General features: G+C 39.8%; 1 protein-coding gene across 3 annotated transcripts in view; it reads right to left on the bottom strand.

Moving 5' to 3' along the window:
* Nucleotides 1-22276, bottom strand: part of LOC6536392 — a 34779-nt gene extending 12503 nt beyond the window's left edge. For 2 of the 3 annotated variants that reach the window (XM_015192241.2, XM_015192240.2), the window contains exons 1-2: nt 21374-22276; nt 5023-5084 (exon numbers count right to left, since the gene is read on the bottom strand). The gene's annotated coding sequence lies outside the window, so the exon portion shown is untranslated. The remainder of the gene's footprint in view (nt 1-5022; nt 5085-21373) is intronic. The other variant, XM_039376077.1, reaches the window with a different exon arrangement.
* Nucleotides 22277-22525: the final 249 nt, after the last annotated feature.

Below are 22525 nucleotides of genomic sequence, written 5' to 3'. Positions count from 1 at the left end.
GGCAAAAACCGCATGGTGACCATGCAACGGGCTAAGAAGAAACCTTGGCTCAAAAAAAAAGGGTTCTCTTGAATAAAAAATGATTCTTTTTTATAGAATATGACAGCAGCTCGATAACGAAAATTTAAAAATTCACATTAATACTATACGATCTTTTATACAACGATTTTGAGCGATTTATCTGTTTACTTTATAAGTAAATGGCATTTTAGGACATATATTTGTTGAATATTTGCATTATTTATACAGAAATGTAAATCGATTTGCGTTGTCAAAAATTACAATTATTCTGAATAAATAAATTGATTTTTTTCAACATTTTATTTTAGTATGCTTTTGCATTACTCCAGCAATTTATATGCATCGCACAAAACAAATGTAGATATTTATACCTATTGAAAGCAGATTTAAAGGGTATACTACATTCTTTGAAAAGTAGTAGTAGATGTGACTAAACTAGTCTTAGGCCTGTAAATAGTCTAGAAGGGTCTTATCTCACGTACTTTCACTAGATAGGTCATAGGTATCTGAAAGTCGACTACACTGTTCTCTCTGATTTGCATCGTATTCGGCGCAAAATTTTATGATACTCCTTACTTTATTTACCTCGTCTGCTCCGTTTGGACCTGAATTGAATTTCAATTGCCGTTCAAATTGCTTACAAATTCCACTTGCCATTCCAATTTCAATAACGAAAAATAATAAATAAAAGTGAACAAAAAATAATTCGAACTCCATGCAAACAAAACAAAACAAATGCGCATGAAATTAATTCGAAAGAAAGATTGCCAAATACCAACAACAAATTAAAAAGTTTATTAAAATGGATGGCACAATAAAAAGGAATTATTTTAAGTCAAGTGACTGGCTTTTGAATTATGCATTGATAAGTGACTTTTGGCACTACGCTAAAACACAATCGAGTCCATTTTATAATGCAAATATAATCCATTGAACAATATGCAAATTATTTCACAAATTTGAAACGTGCAGCCAATATTAAAGTTTTTGTATAAGTTTTTAATAAGGCCTAATGCAAATTAATTAATTCGGTAATTGAGTGTTTAGTATTTACCCGCCAGACATAATAATATTCTAACAAATTAAACCAACAGTGCAATATGTTTTCTATATATCAACACCCATTGTTCAAGTACATATTTGCAATGTACTTTGTCCAATTTCCAAGAATTTAAGGCATAATCCGATTAAATTCGAATAATTTTCGTAAATATCTTTATTATTTTTATTTTGGTTATTTGGGAAAATCCAACTGCTGATCTCGAAACTAAGGTATATGACTTTTAGTTCCCTGTATGCCCTATGGGCCGTGGGATATACTTAGGTAATAAGAGTTTTAAGGCCCCCATTACACGATTATCCAATTAGAAAACGAGTCTGAGGCAAGTCGAGGGTAATAAATTCGCCATTTTAGAACCCTTTTCATTTCACAAATGCGCAATTTCCCCTAGAACCGAGAAAATCACCGTGCAAAGGCAAATTAAGCTCACGCTTTATCGTAAAAAACGAAAAACAAAACAAAACAATGTGGAAAAGGTACATTTTAAGCAAGAGTAAGAATTAAGCAATGCGATAAAAATAAATGACATGACAAAGGTTGCCGATAATAGCAAATTGTTAAGTCGTTTTGGCCATCTTAATTCAAGATTTTATATTTATAGACCCCGTTCCGGTTATTAAGCCGCCTAAATGGAGCTCCATGACAACCGATTTGCCGTCGTTGTAATTGCATCAAATGCGATTTCGAGGCACACAAACCCACTGTGCGGTGCACACGCAACTTTTGAGTGGAAATATGTGGCTGCGATTAGGGTGGACCATCTTCCGTGTTCGGCCAATTGCAATTCGAAGCATTCCGCACTCCTTTGGCTGAGTAATTGCCAGCGCAACGTAATAGCTCCAAATAAAATGGCAATAAATAATATTGAAGAATAACTGCGAGGATTATTTAAATGCATAAAAAACCAGTTTACAGGTCCTATAAAATAATCAACAGCAACAATCCGCACAGCAATTTGAACGAACATAAAAGCTGAAATCACAACTTTCGCTACTTGAGTTATAAAAAGAAATTCAGTAATTAAAAGTAAACCAAAAATCATTGGGATTTAAGTAGTTCCTTATCGATAAACTCTTAAGTATGCGTACTTACTTGGTAAGCTTTCTATTGGAGAACATTAAGATATCATGCTTATAAAAATAGGGTAATATCAAATAATAGATAAAACTATTAAAAAGAATCTAATTGGTTTCTATTAGCGGGGTTTCTAGTTTTTAATTTAATTTAAATGGCACCTTTAATTCTTAGAAGTAATATCTTTGTGTTTGGGAAATTCCCTTGTCGTGTTTTAGATTCATAAATAATTTATTAGCCTCACTTCATTTGCGGCTTCTGCCAATTCTCAAATTAATTAATACGAATTAACACAAAACTCACGGAGCACGCGTCTTATAAAATTAAAAGAAAATAAACAGCACAGGAATATCAGATAAATAAATGAACTTATCACCTGAGGCACATTGGCCACTTTTTTCCGTTTGCCATTTTTGTGGTTTGGCTAGTTTGTTGTCCAGATCAAACGAATCGCGTAGTTTGGGGGATAAAGAAGTTATTTTTATTTTTTTTCTTGCTGACGCACATTTCACGAAAAATTATAGAAGTTTGCACGGTAGAGCGCCTCGCCCCCTTCTAAGCGTAGTATAATTATCAAAGATTCGTTTGGTTAATGAATTTATAATGGTTTTATTTTTATCTCGCTGGCGTATTCGATCCAGACAGGTCTGGCTCTAAGCAGAAGTTGTTTTTGGCTCCTGGCTCTTGGCTTTTGGCATGTGCCAAAACAATTTGCCACCTGCTGTCCGAACTTGAGCTCGTTTTCATCCCAAATCGCATTTATACTTTTACTGCAAGAATTTGCTTCCGAAACTCTCACTGTGCCCAAAACGACAGCCTGACATGTCAAATGTCCATCGAAATGACTACGTGCCGCGACCAGGTGAAAACCAAGTCCAAAAAATCTGGACAGCCATTTCCATGTCCATGTGCGGCGACATCAAGTTGAACGCAAAAAACGCAAGTGGAAATTAGACGGAGAACAAGATAAGCTGGCAAACTTTTACTCCAGCTTCAGATTCTTTTCAAGATGAGTAAAAGTGATGCAAATTAAAAAGAGCTTATGTTCAGGGAAAGTGGAAAGTGTTTACGATTTCGCAGCTTTTAGATTTATGCTATATGTAATGTTATGCAATATATGATGTTCTTACAACCTATTTAACACCAACAACTTGATCATATTTAAATATAATGAAGTAATAATTCCGGGAACCACAGCAGCAACGAGTTTTGTTGATTTATTACCCCATATTTTGTCATTCGATATTCATTCATTTCATTGCTAAGGTTGTTTACCAATTCGAATTTGCATATGAGTGGAAAGGCATTCGAAATTGTCAATAAATTTGTGGGCTTGGCAAACCGAATTGTTTATTATTTATTGTTAGCTCAAGTTCAAAGTTCATATGGCTTGTTGAAATTGATGTAAATTGGATTTCAATTCATTTCAATTTCTGTTAATCCGATTTTTCAAAGTAATACGATTAGAAAAACCAGCTTAGATGTTGTAAAATAGGAAACATTCAATTAGAAGTTAGTAGAGATAGATCAAACATGGAAATCTTGCAATTAAAGGCTATTGCAAATAAGTTACTTATTTCTAGCGGATGTTATTTATCAGATATTCGTACATTGCCAAGCCGAAAATGACGCAAATTTATGATCTAAACAAATTATACTCATTGCATGTGAGCAATTGTTAGTCGCCGATCGTTTCCGTTGACAAATTCACATTGTTAAAGCCCAATCACGAAACAATGAAATCCGCGGACTTATCGACTGCAGGCAGCCGCGCATGAAGTCCAAAAAACACAAATTTATTTGATTTAATAAAGTCACAAATTTGCATTCGTATCTGCGCGATGCCAGCAACTCTTTCACCGCAGTTGATGGGCACAAACAGTATCGATCAGTTAGAGCTCAGCAAAAACAAGAGCAAAGTCCAGCAGGTAAAGATACAGATGCAGATACAGATCGTTGATCTCCAGCGAACTCGATTCATGTGCGTGGATTTGCAATCGATACGGCAGAAAAACGTTGAGATGGGGCAACGTTGAGATACAACAAAAAATATAAAGGTAAGCGGTTAAAAGGGCCAACTTCTTTAAATGGGTTTCCCGGTGCAATTAAGACGCACACAAGCACCAACGATTCTGCGCCAAAAGACAGTCAAGATTCAAGACCAGTAAACCAAAAACCGGCAGTCAGCAACGGTCAGTCAGCCCGGCAAATTAGCATTTAACTGCCACTCAACAGTTAGGCTCGAATCCGCCGGCTCCATATGCGAATGCGAGTATGACTAGCGGCAATTAGAACTGAACTGAGGCTAGCTCTAGTCAGCAGGTGCAGTTTCCTACAGACTACAGGCTACCTAGCAGTGGAATACAAGATAAGAGGTGCTAAGATGAAGGATATAACAGCTTTAATGCCGCATAAAATACCTAGTTTATAGTTTCTTATTAAATAAGCCAGAAACTATGTGGTGCAGTTCTAGTTTCTTACATTTATGTATTTATATATATATATGTATATCCAAACACAGTGCATACCCTATAACGCAGTCTGCAATGCCTAACGGTCACTAAATTGTAGCACGTCAAGAGTTACGTAAGAGACTCTGTAGTATGAGTAATTGACCCATATTTAAGGTTCTCAATGCGAGCAGTGAGCCGTGCGAAAGTTTGCGTGCCTCCAGCTTTAATGGCACCCGAGTTATGAATAGTGTGTTCGAACCACTTAGCTGCACTCGAGTGGGGTATGTGGACTAAACTGCAACATGTGTAAGCCATGGGTGATCCACACTTGCTGTTGGAGCTCCCCCAATCCCATTGAGTGTTCGGAATTTGATATGAAAATATATGTTTATGGCTTATGTTTATGGCACATACCTGAAAATATCCACACAAATGTTGAAGAGCTTTTTTAGGTGTGTTCCGCGGAATGGGGCCTCCTGCAAGAGATGAACGAGAGAAATGATTTGAGCGAAAGAAATATTTGAAGAAAACACAAAAGATATATCAATTTGGAAATGCGAAGATCAAAAGTGTTTTTCACACGCCTCGTGAAATGAGATAATTTGACGGCAGCTTTCACATCGAGGGGCTTGGTAATCCCCCCCGCAGTGCAATTATAGAGCGATTTATTGAAAATGAAAATAAACACTCTCGTCCAGACACACAAATCGAAATCAAATCAAATCAAATCAAAACGCGAAGCGATGCAAGTTGAGTTGAGTCAAAATCAAAACTTGCACAACGGGTGGAAAACAAAGCAAAACAAAGGCCAATCAAGTGCAATCAAGAGGCAACTTCAAGCTGCAGTTCCTCCACTGGGAACCCACCAGATGCGTCACATAGTCGCAGTTTGAGATACAAGATGCAGAGATACTGCGATACCGAGATACAGCGATACTGCGATACTAAGATACAATATACTGAGAGATACTTTATGTAGGCTGTTGTGTTTCGTGTGTTTCCTCTTTCCCCAGCCGCTTTGCTTTTGCTTTAGTCATGAATCAAGCAATTGTCGAGGCACTTTTATTCTGTCTTAAGCGATATTCATGCTGGCTTTTGGGGCGGGGTAATTGGCCTGGCAAAACGGGTTAACGCTGACGTTAACCCAGAAGATGAAGAAGTAGTGTGAAAAGGCGCGAATATCTCCCGGTTACAGATACAAATTGCGACGGCCCCTCCCTGACTAATTGTTTTTGTTCTCCAGCCGATTCGGCGGCGTATCTTCTCTGGTATTTTTTGTTTGTGGTTTTTTTCGTTTTTGGTTTTTTGTTTTGGAAAGTTCTGGTTGTGACCTTGTTTTTTGTCTTTCGGACAAGCGCCATCCAAAACTGTTGTCATTGGGTAAATAGGCGAGAAGAGAGTGCGGCTAATAAAGCATCACAATGATCACAAAAAATTCACTAGAAATGCCCGGCCAAACAAACAATGCGGCAACATGATTCCGCACTTTGCCACTGTTTCAACAGTTGTGCAAACAAACCGACGAACAACTAACCCATACCTATTACTATTTCTATTTCTGTTTCTATTTCTGTTTCTATTTCCATACCCATTCGTACTCCAATTCCCCGATTGCCCGATTCCCATTTAACTTTCAGCAGCGAAACCAATGCGACGGAACCGGCGACGTTGTGGTCCATTTCCATTTGGCCAAACCAAATTGATCTTTGCCACCAGAAATGTGTCACACTTCCCCGCAAGCAATTGGGTCAGATATAATGATGGCACCCCAGAATGGTAAATCAATTTAGACGTGGTATCACTAGACTTGGCATTTCCCCCCCTGCGGTGATTCGACTGTTAGGCTGGGAAATGCATGTGTCTCTGGCATTGCGGCCACTCTGGCCACTCAGCAGGTTTTAAAAGTTGATTCGGGCATTAAATTTAAATTTTACAATCAATTATCATAATAGTTCACCTAGAATTTCGCCGATACCTTCATCAATCATTTTATGGCCAAGAATATTGAGTGACTGATGGTGTTTGCCTAGTCGTTTATGACCACTGAAAGGCTATGCAAAGATTGATTAAGTTTTGACCTTTAATATTCATAAATTTACAAGTTATTACAAGTAAACAAATAACTTTTGAGTAATGATGGCGGCTTGACCTTTCGAAATCGTCACACCTGATTTTCCTTTTACGTGAAATTGAAGTAAATAATTTAATTTTTATTTATTTACATGGGTTCGGATTCCAAACAAACAGCTTTGCAAAGTTAAAAGGAGCGTAAATTTTTACGAATTAATATCGAAATGCATTTGAGATTACTATTTAACGCTTTTATGGCACCAGATTCTTTCAGCTTTACTGCTTTTCCCCTACAATCTTTTAGCTAAAAAGTTAATGGGTTTACGCTCAAAGTTTCTGCTCCACTAGGTAGGTGTTCCAGTTTCGCACTTTCCTTGCACCCCAAGTCCCCATCGATTGCAATAAAGTATAAAGTATAAAATATCTGGCCCATAAACCAATTGCATAAACGATGAGCTCCACTTGGCGTAGGCTGTACCTGTATTCGTACCCATTCCGAGGCAGCAACCTTCATGATTCCGATTCTGTATCTGTATCTGAATCGGTATCTGTATCTAGGCATAACTAGAGACCCAGAACGCCTGGTTCTAGCTGGCTCCAATGGGTTGGGATTTGAGTTTAGGTCGGGGGCTGCGTCGTTGATAATTTATATGTGTCGTCCAGCCCCCACAATCAAGTGGTAACCAGCATGGCCTTTGTTTTAACGGCCGGGGAGGAGTGAGTTTTATTTCCGTTCCGAGCCACGATGCCCCCACATCGTTTTCCCTTTTGGACCGCGGCGGCATCTGAGAACAATCTTACATATGTAATTGCAATTGCCGGGCCACTCACGACAGTCGAACAACCCAACCACCGAACAACCAAACAACTGAACTACCAAGCAACCAAACCACCGAACAACCAACAACGAGTTCGACAACAAGCTGGGTTCTGCGTTTCGGGGAGGGAACATTTCTACCTTTTAATTTGTGCGGCTTGCAACGAGAATATTTCCCTACACACAACAAAATATTAATATGATTGCGTGACATCACAATACAGAATACCCATCTGAACCTGACAAGGTAATAAAGAATACAACTTTTCAGTGGCTTCGTAGTGTGATCGCCACACTCAAAATCAAGACCCAACCCATTTTTCTCTCTCTGTAAGCCGATGTTGTGGTTTCTCCCCTTGGCTGCTTCATTTTAATGTTGTGTAAAGTTCTAAGACCCCGACAATTGCAACGGAAGTGCGTTCATTATTTTTAATGATTTTATTTAGTGGCTCCGCCGCCTGGCTGCTCTACCTTTCTGCATTTGAATGCCATTGGACAGGACTTCTAGGCATTTGCACGCCGAACTCTCGCCGCATCTTATCCTGATCTTGAGCTAAGGAATGTCTGTCTGACTGGCTGGCTGGCTGGCTGAGCTTGTTGTGCCCCAGCAGACCGAGACAAGTAATTAGTGGCATTGGTGGATGCGGCGATCGGGAATCAGGGATCGGGCATTGGGCAGGAGGCATAAACAAGTCAAGAGCTCGTCGATTCCCACTGTCCATAAAGATTAGGTATTTATGACCGCACCGACTTCCGTCCGTCGAATTGTGAGGGTGGCTCTGTAATATCTTAATGGCATACAAAACCTTAGACATACGAGTATCTCGCTACCTGCTCTCAGATTTCTAGACAAAAGATAGTCTCTTCTAGGTGTGTGAACCCTCCTTCGATTCCTCCCCACTCCTCACTATCTCTACATCTGTCTCGGACTTACAGTCTGAGCAGCTTTAATTGCATCTTTCCACAATTAGCGAGAGCAGGGCTAATTTTAATAATTGAATGGAAAACAACTGAAAGTCAGAAGGGCGAATGGGGTTCGGCCACAATTGACATTCACATGGGCACTGTCAGTCAACTTTGACCACAGAATTAAGCGGCAGAATGAGAACAATAAGCTGATTTCTTAATACCCTTACTCATTTTACAGCTCATAATACACCGAGTGAGAGATTGCAGTCATTTTTCTGATGATTCAGTTTCCAAAACAAACTGAAACTGATATTTTGTTAAAGGGTATTGCAATAAGTGACCCTATTTTAATGTTTATTGTCAGTACTTGCTTTTTTCCTAGCTAACACTTGACTTTAAGGCAGCTAATCAAAAGGTTTTCAGAACTCGTAAATGGATCATTTAGACTAACGATGCCAACATCATAATTAATTGCAATTATCCGCAATAGAACCAGTTTGATTAACCGTGCAATGATGATTAGATCAGACTGTTGTGAAGAGATTTTTCAAAATTCTGTATGCACTTTTTCAATGCTCTGTAAAAGCTAGTTTCTTTTACAAGATTGTCACAAAGTGATCAACAAAAATTTATTGTTTAATATATATTTGTTGGATCTGTAAATACCTTGAGTTCTATTGTTAAAGCTATTATTCAGTTCACAAGACTCATGCGCTTGGAAGTCGATCACCTGCATACCCTTTGTGTGAGTGCAGCCAGAGGTGAGTGCTGGGTTCAATGTGAGGGGGCACCGAACGCCCCTGACTGACAAGTGATCAGCAAACATGAGAGGGGAGGTGGGGAGGGGGATTATTCGAGGGGCTTGAAAGAAGGGGAGGTGGGGCTGTTGCACCTGAGACAATTATAAACACAAACACAAACAAAGCACGAGTGCAGCCACAAAAGGGCGAGCACAAAACGTAGCATGACACGCCAGTGGCAGCGACTGCGGCAACAATCGACATCAATTGTTGCATGTGATTTGCAAGTTTTCTATTTTGACGTTTTCCGATCCGTGGATGATGGAGACTCGAGTGGCAGAGGGGGGCTGACTGCTACCGGGGGAGGGGGAGTTCGATTTACATATTACTGAAATCGGCATAAAAGGCAACAAAGGGAGTGAGGCAAAGCCAAAGCCAAAGCCGGACAAACGTCATTCAAGAGTCGACATCGTCGTCTTCATTTGAATCAATTAAACCAGTTTGGGTCTACGACTGTGGGACTACATAGGTACATGTGTACATACATACTTATGTATGTACATATGTATTCACGGCTGGGTGTGTTTGTCAGTCGTAGCCGTACTCATTAGGTATTCATCTGCCTCCACTGATGCTGCACTTGATTGATCATTCGCCGGGGCTAGGCCGCGCCCCAAAGTTGGGTAAAAAATTCCATGAATTCGATTATAAGAAATCAAATTCTCATAGACCTTATTGAATGGATGGACAACCGCCCTTTTTTCCAGGGCATTAAAAAACCAACATCAAAGGTGCGAAAGACCGACCGCACGGGGAAAACCTGTCCCATGCACATGCATCTCCACATCTCTCTCTATCGGCTTTTCAGTATTTTAGTTTTCAGTTTTCGTTTTCCATCCGATCAAAGAATGCAAGTTTTTTGTTTCCAAATCCAAATCCCCGCAGCCATCGTGTTAATTTTCGGCATCTGAAAACTGGTTTCCTAGATTATAGAACTCCTCCGCCGTCTGGGCACCAGAAACAACTGGTATTTATAATGTTTTAACGCTTAGTTAGGAAACAAAACCAAAAAAAAAGAACTAAGAGTGGGGAAAAAGCAAACGTTAAGTTTAAGCCGTATTTAGGAATTTTTATGGAATGTTTCCATTGTCCATGTTCTAAGACGCCTCATCTGTTGTCTGCCCCTTTGCTTTTTCATTCCAACAAAGAGTCGGACTTCATCGATTCCATTTTTTATGATGTTTTATTAGCATCGAGACAATCAATTTCCCAGCACTCAAACACACCCAGATGAATCATTAAAGAACTAAAACTAATAGCCCCCCCATATATCATCCAGCGATCATATATCAGTGGAAAGCAAGAGCCAAGTCTCTGATTTATGCGCAATTTCATATGCCACTGCATACTTAATGAGTGATAACTGAGAAAAACAACACCGAACCAGACTTCCCGCACAGAAGAAAGATTATTTTCCCCCATGCTAATATTCAGTAATAGCTGACTTTTTCTGCATTTCAGTTAGTCTGTGTTTGCGCAACAATTATGTGGAAATTGCCAGAGGAAAACAGAACACACTGCACCCGCAGATATGTAGATACAGATACAGATACGGATACAGATACAGATACAAACAGATCGTAGTCACCTGTTTTCCAAATACATCTCCATGTGGGATGTATCAATCGAATGAGCAGGAGATTAGGTTCTTCAAGTGCAAGTAAAACGATGCAACTTTGGGATAGATAATACTTTACTATCCAACTCTTAATACTCATCTTGCAATAAGTTAAAGATTGTACAACCCTTCGTAACCATTCCAGATGAAAACCACGCAAAGTGCAAGTGGGTGGCGCCCATTGAGGAACTTTGGCGACGACAACCAGCAACAACTGGATCAACAACATAGCCACTAAAAACACAATGGGAATACTAAGGCAATGTGCAGTAATAAGCAATAAATGGAAATAAAGGTCAAGTTTAAGTGGCGGCGATGACGAGAGAGGCAAAAAGCTGAAATACAAAGCAAAAACAGCAACAGAATCCGCAGATGTAATGAAAAGTAAACGAATAGCAGAAATATTGAGTGGGTGGGCGGTTGTGGAAGTCGAAAAACAACTGGGGGAGCAACTGTGGAGGCGTTCTATGAATGAATGAATATCTTATACAAAAGCTGGAGCCATGTAACTGGAAGCAAGAAAACCAGAAAGTAAGGCAACCTAACTTTGGGGAATGAGTAAACAGACATGAGTCAGGAAATTCCTTGGAACTTGAAAGCTCATAAAACTAATATATTCAGTCTGAACTATGTCAATTGCATATAACAAGCGATTTTAAAATACATGTTTTGATAGGAGAAATGTTAGTTGGCCATGCCTAACCCCCAACCCCATCGATATAGTAATTAGCCAAAAACACTGCCTTCTTGGCTTTCGGGGAGCCACCCCCAATTGTAATTTCATTCATTAATTTGTGCCGTTGACTGACTCCCTCGTATTCGTTTTTGTCTTCATCTTTGTCTTTGAGGGGGTTAAGATTCAGCGAACCTCGACCACCAAAGAGCAAGTGCCAATTAAAACAGTGGGGGTGTTAATTAAAATTGAAATCAATTGTTTCAGCCAGCTAGCCGCAGTTTACGCTTCAACAAATGCCTTTGCCACTGCCCCCTGGCTGAACGGCATAAATTCGTTTATATGTAGAGTGGGTCTCAATTTTGCTGTGATATGATCCAATGTGATATTGAGGGTCCAAAAATAGCGTGGAGCCATCAGTTAAGGCGTGATTGAGACTCGCACGAGGACTTAAGTTGTCGGCTTTATGCGAAATTGTCGCTAAAAATAGGCGATATCTATCGCCAGAGCTCTAATTGCCTTGGACAACTGACAATGGCTATAACAGAAATCCAATTAAATGCTAGGACACGACGCGTCCGGTGCGATGGCTTTTCCCTCTTCCACGGCGCGGAGTGCTTTTATCAGCCATCATATGTTAAGTGCGTGATCAGATATATAGCTGATATAGCTCACGAGTTCCAGGGGCGCACTAAGCGGGGGTTGATAGCGAAATATAAGGGGCACAAATTAGGGCAAGAACTTGTAATACACACCACTCGGATCTATAGAATTCATTTTACAGATATTTACAATTTTACAATATTATTATAGCCACCATTTGGGCCAAGTCAACAGGCATGCAATCAAGATCAAGTAAATACAAATGCTACGCAAATAAAACGGGCATTCTACAAATACGTCATATCTTTATTATTTAACTTTATAGACGTGAACTGCTTTTTATACATCCATATACTTATTTGCCCTATACAACCCCCTCTATGTAAACAAGTCGCTTCTCAACTAATTCAGCGCACGGGCAGTGACTTTATCAGGCACGAGATAGGGGCACCTTAATAGTTTGTTCGGTAATTACACTTTCAAGTCTTTAAATACATTTCCAGTAATTGTTTAAGCAATTTCAGTTAATGCCCGTCAAGTTGCCACTTGAACTGTTTTAGCTATTGCGCAATTCCAAAAGAGATTTTCTAGCTGTAAGGCATTCAAATATATTCGGACATTATTTATTAATATTTTTTTAATACTGCATAATCATTGAATATATTTATATTTTTTGCTTAAAAGTTCTGGTTTTTCTATCTTTTTTTCTATCCAGTTGCTGGATGGACTTGGGCAACAATAGAAAGGCTGGAACTTATACAGTCTGGACAGGTTTTCAGAAGCTCGAAAGAGCCATTTAAGATATTTATTGTTTTATTTTATTGTAATTATACCAAATTGGTAACGAAGCATCTCCGCATGGCTGCCATCATTTTATTGTATTTTCGGTTAATAAAATAAATGCTTAGAAAGAAAACAAGAAAAGCAAATTCAAAATGGCCACTAGAAAAATGTTAAATTACAAATTCAATGCACACACAACAAATTGAGGCCTTTGGCCGGCTAAAACGGCAGCAGGCAGCAAACAATTGAAAAACCTTCATGAAAAATTAGCCACGATGAGTGTTTTTTTATTTTTTGTTTTTTGGTGTTGTTGTTTAGCCGACTCACGAAGTAGCCAAAACGCTGTTGGCCGCTTTGGGCCGCGTTTCATTCATATGGGCCAAGAGTTTTGGCTACGAGTTTTGTTTTTCTTTCCAGTTTTTTGGCGCACAAATCAATTGACAGAGTCACGTAATCAGCGCAATCATGGCTAAAAACATTTTGCGGCTTCTTCGTTTTTCAAGCTTTCAAGCACCTTAAATCAATCAAAATGTCGCACCCAGGCAGAGAAATAAAAGGTAACCGTAGACAAAAACAGGTTAATCGAATTATGTTTGGCGAGATGCAAAAACGTTTAGTGGGGGGAAAAAAGCCGCAAAAATAGTCGAGACCTTGAGCCAATTGATAAATGCATAATCAAGAGTTCATTTGAAAGGCTTGTTAACTTTCTCATCGTTTTGCTAGTTGCACAACTTGGAGTTAATGGCTTAAAAGTGGCCCAAACGCTAAGTAAATATGTTTTGCCTTCTCTGTTTACTGCTAATTTTGCAAAAACAGACACGAAGATGGAATGGAATGCATTGACCAACTTGATTTATCTTTGCTGGTAATAAAAATTCTCAAACATTAGCCAAAAACCAAACAAATTGCGTGCCATAAATAAAAATTTAAATACTCACATGTACAGCGAAAAAAAAAGATTGACAGGCTTGTTCAAGGTTTCGCCTTGCTAACCCACAAAAAACCTGCAGTAAAAAATAAACAGAACACCCGCAAAGACCGATAAAAAAACATTCCTCCAAAAAAAAGAGTAATACAACAAAATAATAACATCTTTAGCAAACAAAAAACCTCGCACAAATGATTGAAAAAATGTTCGCTTTGTGTGTTTATTCGCTGTCTGCTTAGAAACCAACAAAGAAAAAAGGCTTAAACCAGCTGAGATTTATATTTGGGCTACAAGTATTTCAGGAATTCCACGTAAATGTGAAAAACACATCTCACTCGGCGCCCATCGACGTCCATAATTTTCCACTTGATTTTAGCCATAACTCTTCCCGGCTTTTTCCTTTTTCAATTAGAGCAACATCAAACGGCAATTGCCACATTAAAGCGCGATTAAAGCTATAGAAAAAATTCCCTTTTGTAAAGCAATGTCTTTAACCTTTCCAGCGCCGGAAATTGGTGTAAAACTAGTCTCAGTTTGCTGCTGCTTGTGCTGCTGGTGCTGCGCAGCAAAGCAAAAGCATTTTTGTATCACATTGCAAGGCGTTTTCAGGTTCAAGCCACTTTTGTGGTCAACAACATTTCACCGCGGCAGCAACTTGTGCAGCAGCAGCAGCGGCAACACTTCCGATAGCTGTTGCCACACTATATGTAGCAACTATGGCTTGTGGCTATGAATGAATTGCGTCCGAACCGATGCGATGCGATGCGATCCGAGTCCAAGTTTGAGTCTGAATCAGAGCTGAGACCTGACTTATCCACAAATGAGTTCATAACGTTCAACGGTTCGGGAGAGGAAAACACGAAAAGAGAAAAACTTTCATAATTACAAACAAGGCGGACTCCTTGCACTGCACTGAGAAAAGTTATTACATTAGGAAGTTTCTAGCTTTGAAGTCTGTGCTTTGCAAGCATGCTTTGCTCGCGTGTCACCCAAAATCATCCGTGTAGAATCAACAGAAACTGATATCTTTGAGTTACTTGTAGCAAAAGTAAATATTATTTTTATAATATTTATACAAGTTTGTAGTTTGTGCTTAGGTAATCCCATTTTTCTCTGTGCTGTGGCGTTCAACTCACCGCAGTGACTGTTGTTCGGTGCAAATGTGCGAAGAGTGGTTTGCCGTCGACTCTGGTTTGCTTCAGTAGCTGATTATTTAATCGAAATGATTATGTTTTGGCGTTGCCCATTAAATGTAATCATGCAACTAAGTGCAACACACTACAGGCTGCAGTGGCAGCAGCAACATCCCGAGATCCGCGTCTTGTCTTCTCCGATCTCTGATTGTTCATAATTAGCCGTGGCAGGCAGGAAGTATCACAAGCCTGGTTGCCGTAGACAAAGCCAGCAATTTGCGTTGTAAAGTGAAATAAAGCAATCAAATGCTCAAATTGTTTGGGAGCCAGCAGTTCCAGTTCCGAAATACTAGCGCTGCCAACCCCAAATAGGTAAAAAAAAAAAGAAAAACATAAACCAAAAAATTATAGCAAGTGCAGAGAAAATCAAACAATGACAAATTGCTGGGAATGGCTTTTCTTTTCCATCATTTTCCCCATAATGCTGGGTGTGCAGAGAATAATTGTGCGTAATAAACCGCTGGCAACCGCTTCCTCTTTGCAGTGAAAACGCTGACGAAAAGCAGAGATACTAAATCTGGACAGGAAAGCAAGGGAGAAAATTAAAAAATGAAACTATTATCAAGCCTTATCTAAGCCTTATTTGTAAAGATTTGTTTGGCTGCATTTCTTATACAACAAACTCTAATCGGTATATGCATTTGTAACTTCTTATATGAATATTGCTTTGCTTTTTTATTCAGTTTAATTACTTGAGCGTATTTGGTTTGCCCAATTTGGGACGATAATGGCGATAATGTCGACCACTTGAGGCTGCTATACTTAATATTTGGCTCATTTGCTGCAAACTTATCGCAATTTTTGTCTTATCACTTAATCCCAAACACGCACTTCCGCCTTGATAATACTTCGCCAGATGAGAATATTATATACACAAGTTACTATGAGTTGCCTATGGTCATTGGATACTAACTTTATAGAGGGGGTTTGGTTTTTTTCTGGCTTAGTAACACTATGGACTGCACGTGCTATTTGACTAATGGATTGTAGCCCCAAATCGAGCCTCTATCGTTGCCAAATTATCGGCAAACCCGTACGCTACATAATGCGAAATATTTCCAACACATTTGCCATTTTATCTTGCTCTAGGGCAACTCGGATTTTAGCACAGCTGCCCCCAGCTGCTGTTTTTGGATAGAAACTCAGCTGTCTCGTGTGATTTTCACTTAATTCTAGCCACTAGCCTAGGGTTCTATAAAAAGTCAGTTGAATTTGTCACAACTCAAGTGGCTTAAACGCTTTGGCACGGTTCTGAAAAAATATAATGAATAAACGGCAAGGGGGAAAGACCTAGAAAATATAATTAAATATTTATGGGTTGAAGCGGCGATGTCGGCCGGCGGAATTTCAACTTAAAACAAATCAATTAATTAAGACGCACGCAAGGTATTTGTACAAATCATACTTAATAAGGTCAAATTGGCAATTGAACAACAACGAAAAAAAAACCATCAAAAGCCAGCAATCCAAAACAAGTCGGCTTATAAAAACGTAAAAACAAACGTATCTTTTATCGGGCTTTATGCAAATTGAGAGGCAAAAAGTTGCCCCAGCCAGCGGACAAAGAGATCGAAGCCAGTTAAATAACAAATTGATAAATATTAATAAGGCCAGAGGGTTATTTGTCGCATTTGTTTTTGCTGTGAGCGTGCGTGCATTGCATTTACGCATGGCTGTGTTTGTGTATCTGCGTATCTAGCAGATACAAAATGTCATCACTGCCAGTTACAGTTAAGCCGAGTTGGCCATTTGAGCGGGCCTTTTTATGCAAAGCACATGTGGCATGGAATGTATCTGCCAGATACAAATTGCACTTGCAATCGAGTGTAAACAAAACAAAGGCGCAAGAAACACGCGTGCGCTCGTAACTCGACTCGCGATACAATCTCGTTCTTTTTTTTTTTTAGTTTTTACCCAGATACATTTGTATCTGCGCGATTGCCGCAATCTAATATTTATTAAGGCACCGTGTGACTTATGCACCGCGATGCCTTGACTTCACTCCACGTTTCGCCGGGATGCAATTGTCGTACCCATCTGATGACTCAAATTGGGTCACCAGATAGTGGCTCAGATATGTCTCCCGACATTGTTTACCTTTCAGGCAGCTCGTTCGACTTAAAGTACCCCGCAGCAGATAAGCGGGAAAGGTATTAAAGTGATTTTATTACAGCGTTTTGTTCGTGATTCACCTGCCACTTTGATTCACTTACACCAAAATTAGAATGAGTAACCCAAGCTGATAAGACGAAAAGACCCTCGACTGAAACTCGAAGGCTAATTGATTCTAATCCAAGTGCCGAGTTATCAAATAAATCTACTGATATGAAGCATTTGGCAATAGGCTGCTAAATGTAGCTAATTACGCCATTTCCATTTTCATAGCATCTGAAATAACCAAGGATTGTAAAAGAGCCATGCTTCAGGGGAATTCAAAGTGTACTCTCTTTGAGGTGCTATTATTCCCTTCTGGATGATTGTTGAGGTTTTTCCAACCAAGTCTTCTTGGGAAAGGCCTATAAAAACTTATCGAAGTAGGAATTTCCAGGGCAGTTTATGAAGCAAGGCAAACACGCCCCTTATCTGATAAAATCACCTACCTGGTCAGGAGTTTCTAGCCTGATTTGTCGAGAGGGGAAAGCCAGAGACTTCACCTTCGAATCGGGGCTTTCCACTCCAATAACTTTGGCCAATGGCTCCCGCCCGAAGGCAATTCCATGGCGATCCGCCCAGAAGGCAGTTCACAATTCACAATTAGCCAAGTATCCAAGTATCGAAGTAGCCAAGTATCCAAGTATCCAAGTAGCCAGCAGTAACCTCAATGGCCCCACATGTCTCCTCCACTCGTGTCACTTTGCGGCAACCTTGTGCTGTGGCTCTGGACATACGAGTACGAGTATAACTATATCTATATGGGTATGTGTACCGCTTATGGGATAAGTGTATGCCGATCGGCGATCGACGATCAACGATCGACGGTTTAGCTTTAGCGTTCGGTGTTCGTAAGCGACACATAAACCATAATTAAAAGCGCAAAACTGTTGGCCCCAAATCGAAGCCACCGAAAAAACCAGTAAGCAAAACCAAAAATGCGCGCGCGCTTGCGCACTGCGCACCTGTTTTTTTGTTGCTTTGGTTTTTCTTAACCGTAGTCGTAGTCGAACTCGTACTCGTACTACCCCCCCGTTATTGGCCATACCCCTGGGATCTAGCACCACCCTCGTCAGTTGAAGTTGGCCAGTTTCGTGAAACAATTACGAATACGAGTGCAAAACACAAGCAAAGCGAAACAAAACCGATCCGATCCAAACCGATACGAACCGATACAACGCAAAACAAGCTGAGGCGAACGGCAAGTTGGCCAAGCTGTTGGCCAAGTTAAGACGCATACTTGGCGACTACTTTTGGGGCGAACCAGGGGGTGGGGGGGGCAGCTTGCAACGTTCGCCGCTGTTAGGTGATTGTTGTTGCTTTCGTTGGGGCATAAACACGGGCACAGTGTATATAGGCTCCAAATAAAACTAAGTAGCTAACTAATGCTTATACAAGAAACTAAACATAATATACACTAAAATACAATACATAAAGTTTCAGACATGCCAATTAATATAATTTGCAGTAATTCAAGCTTAATCGCTTGTATTTTAGCCAGTTTTTCTTGGTTTCAAGCGTTTGTCTGCTGCTTTGTTTAGACTCACATCTAATATCTTTCAAGGTGAGAACGCTTTGGCGTGTGCTTTTCTGGAAATGCCTTATATGAGTGGCTATCGGCAGGGGTTAACTCCCAAGATTGCTGCGCTTTTCGGCCCACAGTGCTCGCCAACTGGCCCGGTTTGCCTACGAATGAAGTAGACCCCCCTCTCCCCTTGTCATCCCGCTGCGCCTTCTGCTTTTCCAGCGCCGCCCCCTTTTCATCCTTTTCATTCAATGCTGCAGGGAAAAAAATATTTACAGCACTCAAGCAAAATTTGTATTTTTATTCTGATTTATCCCATTATCATTTCTGTGAAGTGCTTGTTTGAGAAAGTCTCGTTTTAAATAAAGAGAAAATTAATTAAAATTCCAAAACAAAACTTATGCGTGTTATAAGCATGTTTTAAACTTTTCTATTGTTTTAAGGCTTTAGGTTTTAATACACCAACTTTTCTCTCTGTGCTTTCCGATCGCTTCGATTTCTGCTCGATCGCTCGCCTTTTTAGCTTTGGCGTAAAATTGCAGAGCGATCTTGTGGCTGTTGTTGTTGTTGCTTTTGGTGCCATTAAGGCAACAACGGCTAAAACACACACACAGACAGTAAGGCGCACACACACATGCAGGGACAAAGAAACAAACAAACAAATACCAAGTAAGAAACCTGTAGAATTTACAATTACAACAACATTACAGCAAACACAGCGCGCGTATCTGCGTCAATGCTTTTTTAACGTTTTTCTACTTTGTGCGCTTACTGGGCGCATTTGCAATTGAAGCGTGGCTCACACAGATACGTCACACACACACACATGCAGGCGGCTAACCCACTTGGTATCGCCATCCCGCTCGCACCGAGCGGCTTGGAGTCTGAACGTGTTTTTTATATAACTTTTTTATGCGCATAGTTTTGCTGTTCATAAAAGTTGCTGTTGCCGTTGTTGTTGTTGTTGTTGTTGTTGTTGCTGCTGCTGCTGGCCGCTTGTTTTGTATTTTCTGCATATATCAACTTTTTTGGTGGGAATATTTGGCATTTTGTTTTCTTCACGATTGAGGAATTTTGGTTATAGCTTTTTGTTTTTGTTTTCTTGTACGTCTAGCTCTAGCAATAAGTAGATGCAAGATTGGAATGAATAAATGCATTTGGCTATGAGTCATATGGAGTCGGGATTGGAATGGGTATTTGGTATTGGGTATTGGGAAATTTTCAAGCAAGTAAGGCTTCCCAGAAATGGAAATGGCTGAAACCAATTTGAGCCGCTCAGTTTCGCACACGCCATGCAGTTTAATTTCACATTGATAGAGATAAATCATTTTCGAATCTCTTATCTCATTCAATTTAGTGTCAAATTGGAGCTCCATCGATGCGATGCGATGCGATTCGATTCGATTCGTTTCTATTCGTTTCGATTCGATTCGAAACCCACTCGACAATCCACATCCACTCAACTCTCATGACTTCATTTGGTCTTGTGCAATTTACTGATTATCTCATAACCATCCGCTCGTGTGCTTCAATTTGCGGCCAAAAGAGACTTTTTCTCCGCGGCTTAATGATGCTTGGAAATTAACCAGGGATTACATAAATGAAATTAAAATTAAATAAAAATAAAATAAAAATGGAGATCGAGATGGAAATGGAAGTGGAAAACAAGCGATGAAAACGGGAAGACAAAAGCGGGCAACAAATTTGAAATTTGATTTTATTAACCTGCGACTGCATTTCAATTTAGGCATTTACAACATTTTCTTGTCGCGTGTGTTGTTTTCGTGCTGATTTATGCCGATTTATGGCGCTTTTGGGCCAGCCGCCTTTTCAGTGAAAGTTGAGCGGGTTCAACAGCAAAACAGTAAAACAGCAAAGCAGCAAAAACAGCAGCCAAAGGTTGTGTCAATGAACTGCGGTGGCGAATTCCCCAATTTCCACCAATTCCCCCAATTCGGGTTGCCTAATGTCAAGGCATGGGGCTAATCTTTTGTTAACAATTGGCTTAACAATTTGGCTTATCGATGGAAGGCCTCTCACGTGACTTGGCTATCAGGCAGTTCCAAATATAGACAATGACCGACTGAATAGAATGAGTTGCTCAACTCGAATTGTATTGGTAGCAATAAATAACATTTAAAGCTACTTGAAATCGGCAAATTCATACAAGTCTCTTAAATATAGCACCGAATTATGGTTTAGCGGCACTCGAGACTCATTTAAAAATGTGTAAACATAATTTACGTATTATCGATTTTAAATGAGCCTTGCCGTTTGGAAAGGTTCATAAATTGTTGATTGTAAAAAAGGCTAAAATAAACGTAGCTTCGAAATGGAAATACTTAGTTTTTAGATTTACAGCGCGACCATTTTCCTAATTTTCCAATATATTGCAGTTGAGTTTTTAATGACATTTCCTATTAAACTTAGTATGTACCTAAATCACTGAGGCCTAATCATAATATATAAAATTTACATTGGGAAACTATTTTTCCCGTCAAGCCAACGGTTACTTTTAAGGGGAACTGTTGGATAATGTGGAAATATATTTTCAAGAGTACAATTCTACAAATTCTCTTGGAATTCCTTGGAATTTGTTGCAGGTGCAACGTGAACAATATTCACAGAATAGCCGGTGGTCCTATTGGCCACTTTGAGCTGCAGAAGTGTAAAAAGGGTTGATTTTATTGCTCACCTGGTGTTAATTGTTGCGGCAACAGGTAGTTCTTCTTGTGGAGTGCAGTGGACTGGACTGGTCGGCCGATAAGAAGGAGGCCACGCGCAGAGTTTGGGCAATAGCAATATCGAAATGTAATAAACCAAATACCAAATACCAGAAGGGCAATTACTCGTTCACTTTCGATTTGATCGGCCGATAAGGAATTTACAGGGAAAACTCGATGTCAACACACGTTTGAACAAAAGAACAAACACACTTATTTTTGGTTTGCGTGGAACAAAAAACAAAAACCAAAATCCGAGAATATTATTTTTTCGTTTATTATTTATCTACTTTTATACGTTGTTGTTTTTGTTTTTTTTTTCACCTTTTTATGAGTGTTTGGTCCCGCTTGCTCTTTTTGGGGCGCCTCTCTCACTCTTGTCCGCTTTAACCGGTTTTTTGGTTTATGTTTATGCTGCTGCTTCTACTGCTGCCGTTTTTGTTGTTGCTGTTGTTGGTGTTGTTTCCCTTGCTCTTGGCTTGGCTAAATGGAAAATATGCTGCAATTGCAGCTAGCAAATTGTCGAATGTTTCCAGCCACTTGCTTGCTTTCTTGCTCGAAATCGAAGCGAAAACTTTACAAAACACCCGCGATGGAGGTAAACAAAATGGGGAAAACTAAATGAGGCACACACGCAGGCGCAGAAACGCAAAAAAAGTGCAGGAATGTTGGGCGCCGAACAGGTGCAAATGATTAACGATTGCTTTGCCACAATCCACTGTTTATGCTATGATGCTATAGCTCCTCCGTATTCCGCACTGCGACTTGGGGTTTTCTTTGGCTTGGCGAGCGCTTTCCGCGCGGCGATTCGTTTAATTCGAGCGTGTTGTTTGCGATTGAACACCTGTTGCGCGTTCGATTTTCATAAAACTAACTGTGTGACCGTCGGGCGCTAGTTGAAATATACCGCAGAAGGCGCCTTCGCAGTAGTCTGGCAGCACTGCCGTGTTTGGTCTTGCACATTTTACAACACTGAACATTAGGCGGTTTTCCGATTGCATATAGTTTGCATGGTTTTAATTTTTCTTTAACAACTTAGTTCTTCTACCTGAAACAAAAAAGTTATTTGTACTGTCGTACATATCTCATTTTGTTTAAGGATTCTAGCTATAATTTTGCAAAAT

Source organism: Drosophila yakuba, chromosome 3R (assembly GCF_016746365.2).
Source record: "Drosophila yakuba strain Tai18E2 chromosome 3R, Prin_Dyak_Tai18E2_2.1, whole genome shotgun sequence".
Classification (NCBI taxonomy): domain Eukaryota; kingdom Metazoa; phylum Arthropoda; class Insecta; order Diptera; family Drosophilidae; genus Drosophila; species Drosophila yakuba.
Note: the sequence above shows the minus strand (reverse complement) of the source record. Positions and strands in the feature narration are given on the sequence as shown.